Genomic DNA, 17729 nt, shown 5'->3' with positions numbered 1-17729 from the left:
TGAGACATTACTCCCATGGAGGAAAGTGCGCATGGTGACTGTTGTATTCAATCCTGATGCTATTTCTGTGTTTCATCAACACTCTGATAGTCCATAGATTACAGAATGCCACCAGATGTGCTTCGGAAACTTCTACTGGTCTTCCAGGGAACGATCAAAGCGTAGACTGTTTGAGAATTACTCCCATGGAGAAAAGTGCGGATGGTGACTGTTGTATTCACTCCCGATGCAATTTCTGTGTTTCATCAACACTGTGAAGGTCCACAGATTACAGAATGACTCCAGATGTGCATCGGAAACTACTACTGGTATTCCAGGGAACGATCAAAGCGTAGACTGTTTGAGACATTACTCCCATGGAGGAAAGTGCGGATAGTGACTGTTGTATTCAATCCCGATGCAATTTCTGTGTTTCATCAACACTGTGAACGTCCACAGATTACAGAATGCCACCAGATGTGCATCGGAAACTACTACTGGTCTTCCTGGGAACGATCAAAGCGTAGACTGTTTGAGACATTACTCCCATGGAGGAAAGTGCGTATGGTGACTGTTGTATTCAATCCCGATGCAATTTCTGTGTTTCATCAACACTCATATAGTCCACAGATTACAGAATGCCTCCTGATGTGGATCGGAAACTCCTACTGGTCTTCCAGGGAACGATCAAAGCGTAGACTGTTTGAGACATTACTCCCATGAAGGAAGGTGCGCATGGTGACTGTTGTATTCAATCCCGATGCCATTTCTGTGTTTCATCAATATTCAGATAGTCCACAGATTACAGAATGCCTCCAGACGTGCATCGGAAACTAGTACTGGTCTTCCAGGCAACGATCAAAACGTAGACTGTTTGAGACATTACTCCCATGGAGGAAAGTGCGCATTGTGACTGTTGTATTGAATCCCATTGCAATTTCTGTGTTTTATCAACACTCAGTTAGTCCACAGATTTCAGAATGCCTCCATATGTGCATGGGAAACTACTACTGGTCTTCCTGGGAACGATCAAAGCGTAGAGTGTATCAGACATTACTCCCATGGAAGAAAGTGCGGATTGTGACTGTTGTATTCACTCCCGATGCAATTTCTGTGTTTCATCAACAATTTGAAGGTCCACAGATTACAGAATGCCTCCAGATGTGCATCGGAAGCTACTACTAGTATTCCATGGAACGATCAAAGCGTACACTGTTTCAGATATTACTCCCATGGAGAAAAGTGCGGATGGTGACTGTTGTATTATATCATGATGCAATTTCTATGTTTCATCAACACTCTGATAGTCCACAGATTACAGATTGCCTCCAGATGTGCATCGGAAACTACTACTGGTCTTCCAGGAAACGATCAAAGCGTAGAATGTTTCAGACGTTACTCCCATGGAGGAAAGTGTGGATGGTGACTGTTGTATTCAATCCCGATGCAATTTCTGTGTTTCATAAACACTCTGCTAGTCCACAGATTACAGATTGTCTCCAGATGTGCATTGGAAACTACTAATGGTCTTCCTTGGAACGATCAAAGCGTAGACTGTATCAGACATTACTCCCATGGAGGAAAGTGCGGATTGTGACTGTTGTGTTCACTCCTGATGCAATATCTGTGTTTCATCAACACTTTGAAGGTCCACAGATTACAGAATGCCTCCATATGTGCATCGGAAACTACTACTGGTATACCAGGGAACGATCAAAGCCTACACTGTTTCAGATATTACTCCCATGGAGAAAAGTGCGGATGGTGACTGTTGTATTCCATCATGATGCAATTTCTATGTCTCATCAACACTCTGATAGTCCACAGATTACAGATTGCCTCCAGATGTGCATCGGAAACTACTACTGGTCTTCCAGTCCACAGATTACAGATTGCCACCAGATATGCATCGGATAATACTACTGGTCCTCCTGGGAACGATCAAAGCATAGACTGTGTGAGACATTACTCCCATGGAGGAATGTGCTCATGGTGATTGTTGTATTCAATCCCGATGCAATTTCTGTGTTTCATCAACACTTTGAAGGTCCACAGATTACAGAATGCCTCCAGATGTGCATCGGAAACTGCTACAGGTATTCCATGGAACGATCAAAGCGTAGACTGTTTCAGATATTACTCCCATGCAGAAAAGTGCGGATGGTGACTGATGTATTCCATGGCGATGCAAATTCTATGCTTCATCAACACTCTGATAGTCCACAGTTTACAGATTGCCTCCAGATGTGCATCGGAATCTTCTACTAGTCTTCATGGGAACGATCAAAACGTAGACTGTTTGAGACATTACTGCCATGGAGGAAAGTGCGGATGGTGCTCTTGTATTCAAACTAGATGCAATTTCTGTGTTTCATCTACACTTTGAGGGTCCACAGATTGCAGAATGCCTCCAGATGTGCATCGGAAACTACTACTGGTCTTCCAGGGAACGATCAAAGCGTAGACTATTTGAGACATTACTCCCATGGAGGAAAGTGCGCATGGTGACTGTTGTATTCAATCCTGATGCTATTTCTGTGTTTCATCAACACTCTGATACTCCACAGATTACGGAATGCCTCCAGATGTGCATCGGGAACTAGTACTGGTCTAACAGGGAACGATGAAAGCGTAGAATGTTTGAGACATTACTCCCAAGGAGGAAAGTGCGCATGGTGAGTGTTGTATTCAATCCCGACACAATTACTGTGTTTCATCAACACTCTGATAGTCCTCAGATTACAGATTGCCTCCAGATGTGCAACGGAAACTACTACTGGTCTTCCATCGACCGATCAAATCGTGGACTGATTGAGACATTACTCCCGTGGAGGAAAGTGCGCATGGTGACTGTTGTATTCAATCCCGATGCAATTTCTGTGTTTCATTAACACTCTGATAGTCCACAGATTACAGAATGCCTCCAGATGTGCATCGGAAATTACTACTGGTCTTCCAGGTAACGATCAAAGCGTAGACTGTTTGAGACATTACTCCCATGGAGGAAAGTGCGAATATTGACTGCTGTATTCAATCCCGATGCAATTTCTGTGTCTCATCAACACTCTGTTAGTCCACAGATTACAGAATGCCACCAGATGTGCATCGGAAACTACTACTGGTCTTCCAGGGAACGATCAAAGCGTAGACTATTTGAGACATTACTCCCATGGAGGAAAGTGCGCATGGTGACTGTTGTATTCAATCCTGATGCTATTTCTGTGTTTCATCAACACTCTGATAGTCCATAGATTACAGAATGCCACCAGATGTGCTTCGGAAACTTCTACTGGTCTTCCAGGGAACGATCAAAGCGTAGACTGTTTGAGAATTACTCCCATGGAGAAAAGTGCGGATGGTGACTGTTGTATTCACTCCCGATGCAATTTCTGTGTTTCATCAACACTCAGTTAGTCCACAGATTACAGAATGCCACCAGATGTGCATCGGAAACTACTACTGGTCTTCCAGGGAACGATCAAAGCGTAGACTGTTTGAGACATTACTCCCATGGAGGAAAGTGCGAATATTGACTGCTGTATTCAATCCCGATGCAATTTCTGTGTCTCATCAACACTCTGTTAGTCCACAGATTACAGAATGCCACCAGATGTGCTTCGGAAACTTCTACTGGTCTTCCAGGGATCGATCAAAGCATAGACTGTTTGAGACATTACTCCCATGGAGGAAAGTGCGCATGGTGACTGTTGTATTCAATCCCGATGCAATTTCTGTGTTTCATCAACATTCAGATAGTCCACAGATTTCAGAATGCCTCCATATGTGCATGGGAAACTACTACTGGTCTTCCTGGGAACGATCAAAGCGTAGAGTGTATGAGACATTACTCCCATGGAGGAAAGTGCGGATTGTGACTGTTGTATTCACTCCCGATGCAATTTCTGTGTTTCATCAACACTGTGAAGGTCCACAGATTACAGAATGACTCCAGATGTGCATCGGAAACTACTACTGGTATTCCAGGGAACGATCAAAGCGTAGACTGTTTGAGACATTACTCCCATGGAGGAAAGTGCGGATAGTGACTGTTGTATTCAATCCCGATGCAATTTCTGTGTTTCATCAACACTCTGATATTCCACAGATTACAGAATGCCACCAGATGTTTATCGGAAACTACTACTGGTCTTCTAGGGAACGATCAAAGCGTAGACTGTTTGAGAATTACTCCCATGGAGGAAAGTGCGCATGGTGACTGTTGTATTCAATCCCGATGTAATTTCTGTGTTTCATTAACACTCTGATAGTCCACAGATTACAGAATGCCTCATGATGTGCATCGAAAACTACTACTGGTCCTCCAGGGAACAATCAAAACGTAGACTGTATGAGACACTATCCCCATGGAGGAAAGTGCGCATGGTGACTGTTGTATTCAATCCCGATGCTATTTCTGTGTTTCATCAACACTCTGATAGTAAATAGATTACAGAATGCCACCAGATGTGCATCGGAAACTTCTACTGGTCTTCCAGGGAACGATCAAAGCGCAGACTGTTGGGGACATTACTCACATGGAGAAAAGTGCGCATGGTGACTGTTGTATTCAATCCCGATGCAATTTCTGTGTTTCATCAACACTCAGATAGTCCACAGATTACAGAATGCCTCCAGATGTGCATCGGACAGTACTACTGGTCTTCCATCGAACGATAAAATCGTGGACTGTTTGAGACATTACTCCCGTGGAGGAAAGTGCGCATGGTGACTGTTGTTATCAATCCCGATGCAATTTCTGTGTTCCATCAAGACTGATAGTCCATAGATTACAGAATGCCACCAGATGTGCATCGGAAACTTCTACTGGTCTTTCAGGGAACGATCAACGCGTAGATGTATGAGACATTACTCCCAAGGAGGAAAGTGCGCATGGTGACTGTTGTATTCAAACCCGATGCCATTTCTGTGTTTCATCAACACTCTGACAGTACACAGATTACAGAATGCCACCAGATGTGCATCGGAAACTACTACTGGTCTTCCAGGAAACAATCAAAGCGTAGAATGTTTCAGACGTTACTCCCATGGAGGAAAGTGCGGATGGTGACTGTTGTATTCAATCCCGATTCAATTTCTGTGTTTCATCAACAGTCTGATAGTACACAGATTACAGAATGCCTCCAGATGTGCATCGGGAACTAGTACTGGTCTAACAGGGAACGATCAAAGCGTAGAAAGTTTGAGGCATTACTCCCATGGAGGAATGTGCGCATGGTAAGTGTTGTATTCAATCCCGACGCAATTACAGTGTTTCATCAACACTCTGATAGTCCTCAGATTACAGATTGCCTCCAGATGTGCATCGGAAACTAGTACTGGTCTTCCATCGTACGATCAAATCGTGGACTGATTGAGACATTACTCCCGTGGAGGCAAATGCGCATGGTGACTGTTGTATTCAATCCCTATGCTATTTCTGTGCTTCATCAACACTCTGATACTCCACAGATTACGGAATGCCTCCAGATGAGCATCGGAAATTACTACTGGTCTTCCAGGTAACGATCAAAGCGTAGACTGTTTGAGACATTACTCCCATGGAGGAAAGTGCGAATATTGACTGTTGTATTCAATCCCGATGCAATTTCTGTGTCTCATCAACACTTTGTTAATCCACAGATTACAGAATGCCACCAGATGTGCATCGAAAACTACTACTGGTCTTCCAGGTAACGATCAAAGCGTAGACTATTTCAGACATTACTCCCATGGAGGAAAGTGCGCATGGTGACTGTTGTATTCAATCCTGATGCTATTTCTGTGTTTCATCAACACTCTGATAGTCCATAGATTACAGAATGCTACCAGATGTGCTTCGGAAACTTCTACTGGTCTTCCAGGGAACGATCAAATCGTAGACTGTTGGACACATTTCTCCCATGGAGAAAAGTGCGCATGGTGACTGTTGTATTCAATCCCGACGCAATTTCTGTGTTTCATCAACACTCAGATAGTCCACAGGTTATAGAATGCCTCCAGATGTGCATCGGAAACTACTACTGGTCTTCCATAAAACGATTAAATCGTGGACTGTTTGAGACATTACTTCCATGGAGGAAAGTGTGCATGGTGACTGTTGTATTCATTCCCGATGCTATATCTGTGTTTCACCAACACTCAGATAGTCCACAGATTACAGAATGCCTCCTGATGTGCATCGGAAACTTCTACTGGTCTTCCAGGGAACGATCAAAGCGTAGACTGTTTGAGAATTACTCCCATGGAGAAAAGTGCGGATGGTGACTGTTGTATTCACTCCCGATGCAATTTCTGTGTTTCATCAACACTCAGTTAGTCCACAGATTACAGAATGCCTCCAGATGTGTATCGGAAACTACTATTGGTCTTCCTGCGAACGATCAAAGCATAGACTGTTTGAGACATTTCTCCCATGGAGGAAAGTGCGCATGGTGACTGTTGTATTCAATCCCGATGCAATTTCTGTGTTTCATCAACACTCAGATAGTCCACAGATTACAGAATGCCTCCTGATGTGCATTGGAAACTCCTACTGGTCTTCCAGGGAACGATCAAAGCGTAGACTGTTTGAGACATTACTCCCATGGAGGAAAGTGCGCATGGTGACTGTTGTATTCAATCCCGATGCAATTTCTGTGTTTCATCAACATTCAGATAGTCCACAGATTTCAGAATGCCTCCATATGTGCATGGGAAACTACTACTGGTCTTCCTGGGAACGATCAAAGCGTAGAGTGTATCAGACATTACTACCATGGAGGAAAGTGCGGATTGTGACTGTTGTATTCACTCCCGATGCAATTTCTGTGTTTCATCATCACTTTGAAGGTCCACAGATTACAGAATGCCTCCAGATGTGCATCGGAAACTACTACTGGTATTCCATGGAACGATCAAAGCGTAGACTGTTTCAGATATTACTTCCATGCAGAAAAGTGCGGATGGTGACTGTTGTATTACATCCCGATGCAATTTCTATGTTTCATCAACACTCTGATAGTCCACAGTTTACAGATTGCCTCCAGATGTGCATCGGAATCTTCTACTAGTCTTCATGGCAACGATCAAAGCGTAGACTGTTTGAGACATTACTGCCATGGAGGAAAGTGCGGATGGTGCTGTTGTATTCAAACTCGATGCAATTTCTGTGTTTCATCTACACTTTGAGGGTCCACAGATTGGAGAATGCCTCCAGATGTGCATCGGAAACTACTACTGGTCTTCCAGGGAACGATCAAAGCGTAGACTATTTGAGACATTACTCCCATGGAGGAAAGTGCGCATGTTGACTGTTGTATTCAATCTCGATGCTATTTCTGTGTTTCATCAACACTCTGATAGTCCACAGATTACAGAATGCCACCAGATGTGCATCGGAAACTACTACTGGTAATCCAGGGAACGATCGAAGCGTAGACTGTTTGAGATATCACTCCCGTGGAGGAAAGTGCGCATGGTGACTGTTGTATTCAATCCCGATGCATTCTCTGTGTTTCATCAACACTCTGATAGTCCACAGATTACAGAATGCCACCAGTTGTGCATCGGAAACCATTACTGGTCTTTCAGGGAACGATCAAAGGGTAGACTGTTTGAGACATTACTCCCGTGGAGGAATGTGCGCATGGTAACTGTTGTATTCAATCCCAATGCAATTTCTGTATTACATCAACACTCTGATAGGCCACAGATTACAGAATGCCACCAGATGTGGATCGAAAACTGCTTCTGGTCTTCCAGAGAACCATCAAAGCGTAGACTGTTTGAGACATTACTCCCAAGGAGGAATTTGCTCATGATGACTGTTCTACTCAATCCCGATGCTATTTCTGTTTTTCATCAACACTCTGATAGTCCACAGATTTCAGATTGCCTCCAGATGTGCATCGGAAACTACTACTGGTCTTCCAGTCCACAGATTACAGATTGCCACCAGATATGCATCGGATAATACTACTGGTCCTCCTTGGAACGATCAAAGCATAGACTGTGTGAGACATTACTCCCATGGAGGAATGTGCTCATGGTGATTGTTGTATTCAATCCCGATGCAATTTCTGTGTTTCATCAACACTTTGAAGGTCCACAGATTACAGAATGCCTCCAGATGTGCATTGGAAACTGCTACAGGTATTCCATGGAACGATCAAAGCATAGACTGTTTCAGATATTACTCATATGCAGAAAAGTGCGGATGGTGACTGTTGTATTCCATCCCGTTGCAATTTCTATGTTTGATCAACACTCTGATAGTCCACAGTTTACAGATTGCCTCCAGATGTGCATCGGAATCTTCTACTAGTCTTCATGGGAACGATCAAAACGTAGACTGTTTGAGACATTACTCCCATGGAGGAAAGTGCGCATGGTGACTGTTGTAATCAATCCCGATGCAATTTCTGTGTTTCATCAACATTCAGATAGTCCACAGATTTCAGAATGCCACCATATGTGCATGGGAAACTACTACTGGTCTTCCTGGGAACGATCAAAGGGTAGAGTGTATCAGACATTACTCCCATGGAGGAAAGTGCGGATTGTGACTGTTGTATTCACTCCCGATGCAATTTCTGTGTTTCATCAACACTTTGAAGGTCCACAGATTACAGAATGCCTCCAGATGTGCATCGGAAACTGCTACAGGTATTCCATGGAACGATCAAAGCGTAGACTGTTTCAGATATTACTCCTATGCAGAAAAGTGCGGATGGTGACTGTTGTATTACATCCCGATGCAATTTCTATGTTTCATCAACACTCTGATAGTCCACAGTTTACAGATTGCCTCCAGATGTGCATCGGAATCTTCTACTAGTCTTCATGGGAACGATCAAAACGTAGACTGTTTGAGACATTACTGCCATGGAGGAAGGTGCGGATGGTGCTCTTGTATTCAAACTACATGCAATTTCTGTGTTTCATCTACACTTTGAGGGTCCACAGATTGCAGAATGCCTCCAGATGTGCATCGGAAACTACTACTGGTCTTCCAGGGAACAATCAAAACGTATACTGTTTGAGACATTACTCCCATGGAGGAAAGTGCGCATGTTGACTGTTGTATTCAATCTCGATGCTATTTCTATGTTTCATCATCACTCTGATAGTCCACGGATTACAGAATGCCACCAGATATGCATCGGAAACTACTACTGGTATTCCAGGAAACGATCGAAGCGTAGAATGTTTGAGATATCACTCCCGTGGAGGAAAATGCGCATGGTGACTGTTGTATTCAATCCTGATGCTATTTCTGTGTTTCATCAACACTCTGATACTCCACAGATTACGGAATGCCTCCAGATGTGCATCGGAAACTACTACTGGTCTTTCAGGGAACGATCAACGCGTAGACTGTATGAGACATTGCTCCCATGGAGGAAAGTGCGCATGGTGACTGTTGTATTCAAACCCGATGCCATTTCTGTGTTTCATCAACACTCTGACAGTCCACAGATTACAGAATGCCACCAGATGTGCATCGGAAACTACTACTGGTCTTCCAGGAAACAATCAAAGCGTAGAGTTTTTCAGACGTTACTCCCATGGAGGAAAGTGCGGATGGTGACTGTTGTATTCAATCCCGATTCAATTTCTGTGTTTCATCAACAGTCGGATAGTCCACAGATTACAGAATGCCTCCAGATGTGCATCGGGAACTAGTACTGGTCTAACAGGGAACGATGAAAGCGTAGAATGTTTGAGACATTACTCCCAAGGAGGAAAGTGCGCATGGTGAGTGTTGTATTCAATCCCGACACAATTACTGTGTTTCATCAACACTCTGATAGTCCTCAGATTACAGATTGCCTCCAGATGTGCATCGGAAACTACTACTGGTCTTCCATCGACCGATCAAATCGTGGACTGATTGAGACATTACTCCCGTGGAGGAAAGTGCGCATGGTGACTGTTGTATTCAATCGCGATGCTACTTCTGTGTTTCATCAACACTCTGATATTCCACAGATTACAGAATGCCTCCAGATTTGCATCGGAAACTACTACTGGTCTTCCAGGGAACGATCAAAGCGTAGACTGTTTGAGACATTACTCCCATGGAGGAAAGTGCGAATATTGACTGTTGTATTCAATCCCGATGCAATATCTGTGTCTCATCAACACTCTGTTAGTCCACAGATTACAGAATGCCACCAGATGTGCATCGGAAACTACTACTGGTCTTCCAGGGAACGATCAAAGCGTAGACTATTTGAGACATTACTCCCATGGAGGAAAGTGCGCATGGTGACTGTTGTATTCAATCCTGATGCTATTTCTGTGTTTCATCAACACTCTGATAGTCCATAGATTACAGAATGCCACCAGATGTGCTTCGGAAACTTCTACTGGTCTTCCAGGGAACGATCAAAGCGTAGACTGTTTGGGAATTACTCCCATGGAGAAAAGTGCGGATGGTGACTGTTGTATTCACTCCCGATGCAATTTCTGTGTTTCATCAACACTCAGTTAGTCCACAGATTACAGAATGCCTCCAGATGTGCATCGGAAACTACTATTGGTCTTCCTGGGAACGATCAAAGCATAGACTGTTTGAGACATTACTCCCATGGAAGAAAGTGCGCATGGTGACTGTTGTATTCAATCCCGATGCAATTTCTGTGTTTCATCAACACTCAGATAGTCCACAGATTACAGAATGCCTCCTGATGTGCGTTGGAAACTCCTACTGGTCTTCCAGGGAACGATCAAAGCGTAGACTGTTTGAGACATTACTCCCATGGAGGAAAGTGCGCATGGTGACTGTTGTATTCAATCGCGATGCAATTTCTGTGTTTCATCAACATTCAGATAGTCCACAGATTTCAGAATGCCTCCATATGTGCATGGGAAACTAGTACTGGTCTTCCTGGGAACGATCAAAGCGTAGAGTGTATCAGACATTACTCCCATGTAGGAAAGTGCGGATTGTGACTGTTGTATTCACTCCCGATGCAATTTCTGTGTTTCATCAACACTGTGAAGGTCCACAGATTACAGAATGACTCCAGATGTGCATCGGAAACTACTACTGGTATTCCATGGAACGATCAAAGCGTAGACTATTTCAGATATTACTCCCATGCACAAAAGTGCTGATGGTGACTGTTGTATTCCATCCCGATGCAATTTCTATGGTTTTTATCAACACTCTGATAGTCCACAGTTTACAGATTACCTCCAGATGTGCATCGGAATCTTCTACTAGTCTTCATGGGAACGTTCAAAGCGTAGACTGTTTGAGACATTACTGTCATGGAGGAAAGTGCGGATGGTGCTGTTGTATTCAAACTCGATGCAATTTCTGTGTTTCATCTACACTTTGAGGGTCCACAGATTGCAGAATGCCTCCAGATGTGCAACGGAAACTACTACTGGTCTTCCAGGGAACGATCAAAGCGTTAACTATTTGAGACATTACTCCCATGGAGGAAAGTGCGCATGTTGACTGTTGTATTCAATCTCGACGCTATTTCTGTGTTTCATCAACACTCCGATAGTCCACAGATTACAGAATGCCACAAGATGTGCATCGGAAACTACTACTGGTATTCCAGGGAACGATCGAAGCGTAGACTGTTTGAGTTATCACTCCCGTGGAGGAAAGTTCGCATGGTGACTGTTGTATTCAATCCCGATGCATTCTCTGTGTTTCATCAACACTCTGATAGTCCACAGATTAGTGAATGCCACCAGTTGTGCATCGGAAACCATTACTGGTCTTTCAGGGAACGATCAAAGCGTAGACTGTTTGAGACATTACTCCCGTGGAGGAATGTGCGCATGGTAACTGTTGTATTCAATCCCAATGCAATTTCTGTGTTACATCAACACTCTGATAGTCCACAGATTACAGAATGCCACCAGATGTGCATCGGAAACTACTACTGGTGTTCCAGGGAACGATCAAATCGTAGACTGTTTGAGACATTACTCCCATGGATGGAAGTGCGGATGGTGACTGTTGTATTCAATCCCGATGAAATTTCTGTGTTTCATCAACACTCTCTTAGTCCACAGATTACAGAATGCCACCAGATGTGGATCGAAAACTGCCTCTGGTCTTCCAGAGAACCATCAAAGCGTAGACTGTTTGAGACATTACTCCCAAGGAGGAAATTGCTCATGATGACTGTTGTACTCAATCCCGATGCTATTTCTGTTTGTCATCAACACTCTGATAGTCCACAGATTACCGAATGCCACCAGATGTTTATCGGAAACTACTACTGGTCTTCTAGGGAACGATCAAAGCGTAGACTGTTTGAGAATTACTCCCATGGAGGAAAGCGCGCATGGTGACTGTTGTATTCAATCCCGATGTAATTTCTGTGTTTCATTAACACTCTGATAGTCCACAGATTACAGAATGCCTCATGATGTGCATCGAAAACTACTACTGGTCTTCCAGGGAACAATCAAAACGTAGACTGTTTGAGACACTATCCCCATGGAGGAAAGTGCGCATGGTGACTGTTGTTATCAATCCCGATGCAATTTCTGTGTTCCATCAAGACTGATAGTCCATAGATTACAGAATGCCACCAGATGTGCATCGGAAACTTCTACTGGTCTTTCAGGGAACGATCAACGCGTAGACTGTATGAGACATTACTCCCATGGAGGAAAGTGCGCATGGTGACTGTTGTATTCAAACCCGATGCCATTTCTGTGTTTCATCAACACTCTGACAGTTCACAGATTACAGAATGAGACCAGATGTGCATCGGAAACTACTACTGGTCTTCCAGGAAACAATCAAAGCGTAGAATGTATCAGACGTTACTCCCATGGAGGAAAGTGCGGATGGTGACTGTTGTATTCAATCCCGATTCAATTTCTGTGTTTCATCAACAGTCTGATAGTACACAGATTACAGAATGCCTCCAGATGTGCATCAGGAACTAGTACTGGTCTAACAGGGAACGATCAAAGCGTAGAAAGTTTGAGACATTACTCCCATGGAGGAATGTGCGCATGGTGAGTGTTGTATTCAATCCCGACGCAATTACAGTGTTTCATCAACACTCTGATAGTCCTCAGATTACAGATTGCCTCCAGATGTGCATCGGAAACTACTACTGGTCTTCCATCGTACGATCAAATCGTGGACTGATTGAGACATTACTCCCGTGGAGGAAAGTATGCATGGTGACTGTTGTATTCATTCCCGATGCTATATCTGTGTTTCACCAACACTCAGATAGTCCACAGATTACAGAATGCCTCCTGATGTGCATCGGAAACTTCTACTGGTCTTCCAGGGAACGATCAAAGCGTAGACTGTTTGAGAATTACTCCCATGGAGAAAAGTGCGAATGGTGACTGTTGTATTCACTCCCGATGCAATTTCTGTGTTTCATCAACACTCAGTTAGTCCACAGATTACAGAATGCCTCCAGATGTGTATCGGAAACTACTATTGGTCTTCCTGGGAACGATCAAAGCATAGACTGTTTGAGACATTTCTCCCATGGAGGAAAGTGCGCATGTTGACTGTTGTATTCAATCCCGATTCAATTTCTGTGTTTCATCAACACTCAGATAGTCCACAGATTACAGAATGCCTCCTGATGTGCATTGGAAACTCCTACTGGTCTTCCAGGGAACGATCAAAGCGTAGACTGTTTGAGACATTACTCCCATGGAGGAAAGTGCGCATGGTGACTGTTGTATTCAATCCCGATGCAATTTCTGTGTTTCATCAACATTCAGATAGTCCACAGATTTCAGAATGCCTCCATATGTGCATGGGAAACTACTACTGGACTTCCTGGGAACGATCAAAGCGTAGAGTGTATCAGACATTACTCCCATGGAGGAAAGTGCGGATTGTGACTGTTGTATTCACTCCCGATGCAATTTCTGTGTTTCATCATCACTTTGAAGGTCCACAGATTACAGATTGCCTCCAGATGTGCATCGGAAACTACTACTGGTATTCCATGGAACGATCAAAGCGTAGACTGTTTCAGATATTACTTCCATGCAGAAAAGTGCGGATGGTGACTGTTGTATTACATCCCGATGCAATTTCTATGTTTCATCAACACTCTGATAGTCCACAGTTTACAGATTGCCTCCAGATGTGCATCGGAATCTTCTACTAGTCTTCATGGCAACGATCAAAGCGTAGACTGTTTGAGACATTACTGCCATGGAGGAAAGTGCGGATGGTCCTGTTGTATTCAAACTCGATGCAATTTCTGTGTTTCATCTACACTTTGAGGGTCCACAGATTGCAGAATGCCTCCAGATGTGCATCGGAAACTACTACTGGTCTTCCAGGGAACGATCAAAGCGTAGACTATTTGAGACATTACTCCCATGGAGGAAAGTGCGCATGTTGACTGTTGTATTCAATCTCGATGCTATTTCTGTGTTTCATCAACACTCTGATAGTCCACAGATTACAGAATGCCACCAGATGTGCATCGGAAACTACTACTGGTATTCCAGGGAACGATCGAAGCGTAGACTGTTTGAGATATCACTCCCGTGGAGGAAAGTGCGCATGGTGACTGTTGTATTCAATCCCGATGCATTCTCTGTGTTTCATCAACACTCTGATAGTCCACAGATGACAGAATGCCACCAGTTGTGCATCGGAAACCATTACTGGTCTTTCAGGGAACGATCAAAGCGTAGACTGTTTGAGACATTACTCCCGTGGAGGAATGTGCGCATGGTAACTGTTGTATTCAATCCCAATGCAATTTCTGTGTTACATCAACACTCTGATAGTCCACAGATTACAGAATGCCACCAGATGTGCATCGGAAACTACTACTGGTGTTCCAGGGAACGATCAAATCGTAGACTGTTTGAGACATTACTCCCATGGATGGAAGTGCGGATGGTGACTGTTGTATTCAATCCCGATGATATTTCTGTGTTTCATCAACACTATGATAGTCCACAGATTACAGAATGCCACCAGATGTGGATCGAAAACTGCTTCTGGTCTTCCAGAGAACCATCAAAGCGTAGACTGTTTGATACATTACTCCCAAGGAGGAAATTGCTCATGATGACTGTTGTACTCAATCCCGATGCTATTTCTGTTTTTCATCAACACTCTGATAGTCCACAGATTACCGAATGCCACCAGATGTTTATCGGAAACTACTACTGGTCTTCCAGGGAACGATCAAAGCGTAGACTGTTTGAGAATTACTCCCATGGAGGAAAGTGCGCATGGTGACTGTTGTATTCAATCCCGATGTAATTTCTGTGTTTCATTAACACTCTGATAGTCCACAGATTACAGAATGCCTCATGATGTGCATCGAAAACTACTACTGGTCTTCCAGGGAACAATCAAAACATAGACTGTTTGAGACATTATCCCCATGGAGGAAAGTGCGCATGGTGACTGTTGTATTCAATCCCGATGCTATTTCTGAGTTTCATCAACACTCTGATAGTCCATAGATTACAGAATGCCACCAGATGTGCATCGGAAACTTCTACTGGTCTTCCAGGGAACGATCAAAGCGTAGACTGTTGGGGACATGACTCACATGGAGAAAAGTGCGCATGGTGACTGTTGTATTCAATCCCGATGCAATTTCTGTGTTTCGTCAACACTCAGATAGTCCACAGTTTACATTATGCCTCCAGATGTGCATCGGAAAGTACTACTGGTCTTCCATCGAACGATAAAATCGTGGACTGTTTGAGACATTACTCCCGTGGAGGAAAGTGCGCATGGTGACTGTTGTTATCAATCCCGATGCAATTTCTGTGTTCCATCAAGACTCTGATAGTCCATAGATTACAGAATGCCACCAGATGTGCATCGGAAACTTCTACTGGTCTTTCAGGGAACGATCAACGCGTAGACTGTATGAGACATTACTCCCATGGAGGAAAGTGCCCATGGTGACTCTTGTATTCAAACCCGATGCCATTTCTGTGTTTCATCAACACTCTGACAGTCCACAGATTACAGAATGCCACCAGATGTGCATCGGAAACTACTACTGGTCTTCCAGGAAACAATCAAAGCGTAGAATGTTTCAGACGTTACTCCCATGGAGGAAAGTGCGGATGGTGACTGTTGTATTCAATCCCGATTCAATTTCTGTGTTTCATCAACAGTCTGATAGTACACAGATTACAGAATGCCTCCAGATGTGCATCGGGAACTAGTACTGGTCTAACAGGGAACGATCAAAGCGTAGAAAGTTTGAGACATTACTCCCATGGAGGAAAGTGCGCTTGGTGAGTGTTGTATTCAATCCCGACGCAATTACTGTGTTTCATCAACACTCTGATAGTCCTCAGATTACAGATTGCCTCCAGATGTGCATCGGAAACTACTACTGGTCTTCCATCGAACGATCAAATCGTGGACTGATTGAGACATTACTCCCATGGAGGAAAGTGCGAATATTGACTGTTGTATTCAATCCCGATGCAATTTCTGTGTCTCATCAACACTCTGTTAGTCCACAGATTACAGAATGCCACCAGATGTGCATCGGAAACTACTACTGGTCTTCCAGGGAACGATCAAAGCGTAGACTATTTGAGACATTACTCCCATGGAGGAAAGTGCGCATGGTGACTGTTGTATTCAATCTTGATGCTATTTCTGTGTTTCATCAACACTCTGATAGTCCATAGATTACAGAATGCCACCAGATGTGCTTCGGAAACTTCTACTGGTCTTCCAGGGAACGATCAAAGCGTAGACTGTTGGAGACATTACTCCCATGGTGAAAAGTGCGCATGGTGACTGTTGTATTCAATCCCGACGCAATTTATTTGTTTCATCAACACTCAGATAGTCCACAGGTTATAGAATGCCTCCAGATGTGCATCGGAAACTACTACTGGTCTTCCATCGAACGATTAAATCGTGGACTGTTTGAGACATTACTTCCATGGAGGAAAGTGTGCATGGTGACTGTTGTATTCAATCCCGATGCAATTTCTGTGTTTCATCAACACTCAGATAGTCCACAGATTACAGAATGCCTCCTGATGTGCATTGGAAACTAATACTGGTCTTCCAGGGAACGATCAAAGCGTAGACTGTTTGAGACATTACTCCCATGGAGGAAAGTGCGGATTGTGACTGTTGTATTCACTCCCGATGCAATTTCTGTGTTTCATCAACACTTTGAAGGTCCACAGATTACAGAATGCCTCCAGATGTGCATCGGAAACTACTACTGGTATTCCATGGAACGATCAAAGCGTAGACTGTTTCAGATATTACTAACATGCAGAAAAGTGCGGATGGTGACTGTTGTATTCCATCCCGATGCAATTTCTATGTTTCATCAACACTCTGATAGTCCACAGTTTACAGATTGCCTCCAGATGTGCATCGGAATCTTCTACTAGTCTTCATGGCAACGATCAAAGCGTAGACTGTTTGAGACATTACTGCCATGGAGGAAAGTGCGGATGGTGCAGTTGTATTCAAACTCGATGCAATTTCTGTGTTTCATCTACACTTTGAGGGTCCACAGATTGCAGAATGCCTCCAGATGTGCTTCGGAAACTACTACTGGTCTTCCAGGGAACGATCAAAGCGTAGACTATTTGAGACATTACTCCCATGGAGGAAAGTGCGCATGTTGACTGTTGTATTCAATCTCGATGCTATTTCTGTGTTTCATCAAAACTCTGATAGTCCACAGATTACAGAATGCCACCAGATGTGCATCGGAAACTACTACTGGTATTCCAGGGAACGATCGAAGCGTAGACTGTTTGAGATATCACTCCCGTGG

The sequence above is a fragment of the Schistocerca gregaria genome, chromosome 4, assembly GCF_023897955.1.
Source record: "Schistocerca gregaria isolate iqSchGreg1 chromosome 4, iqSchGreg1.2, whole genome shotgun sequence".
In the NCBI taxonomy this organism is placed as follows: Eukaryota; Metazoa; Arthropoda; class Insecta; order Orthoptera; family Acrididae; genus Schistocerca; species Schistocerca gregaria.
This window is presented reverse-complemented; position numbering follows the sequence as displayed.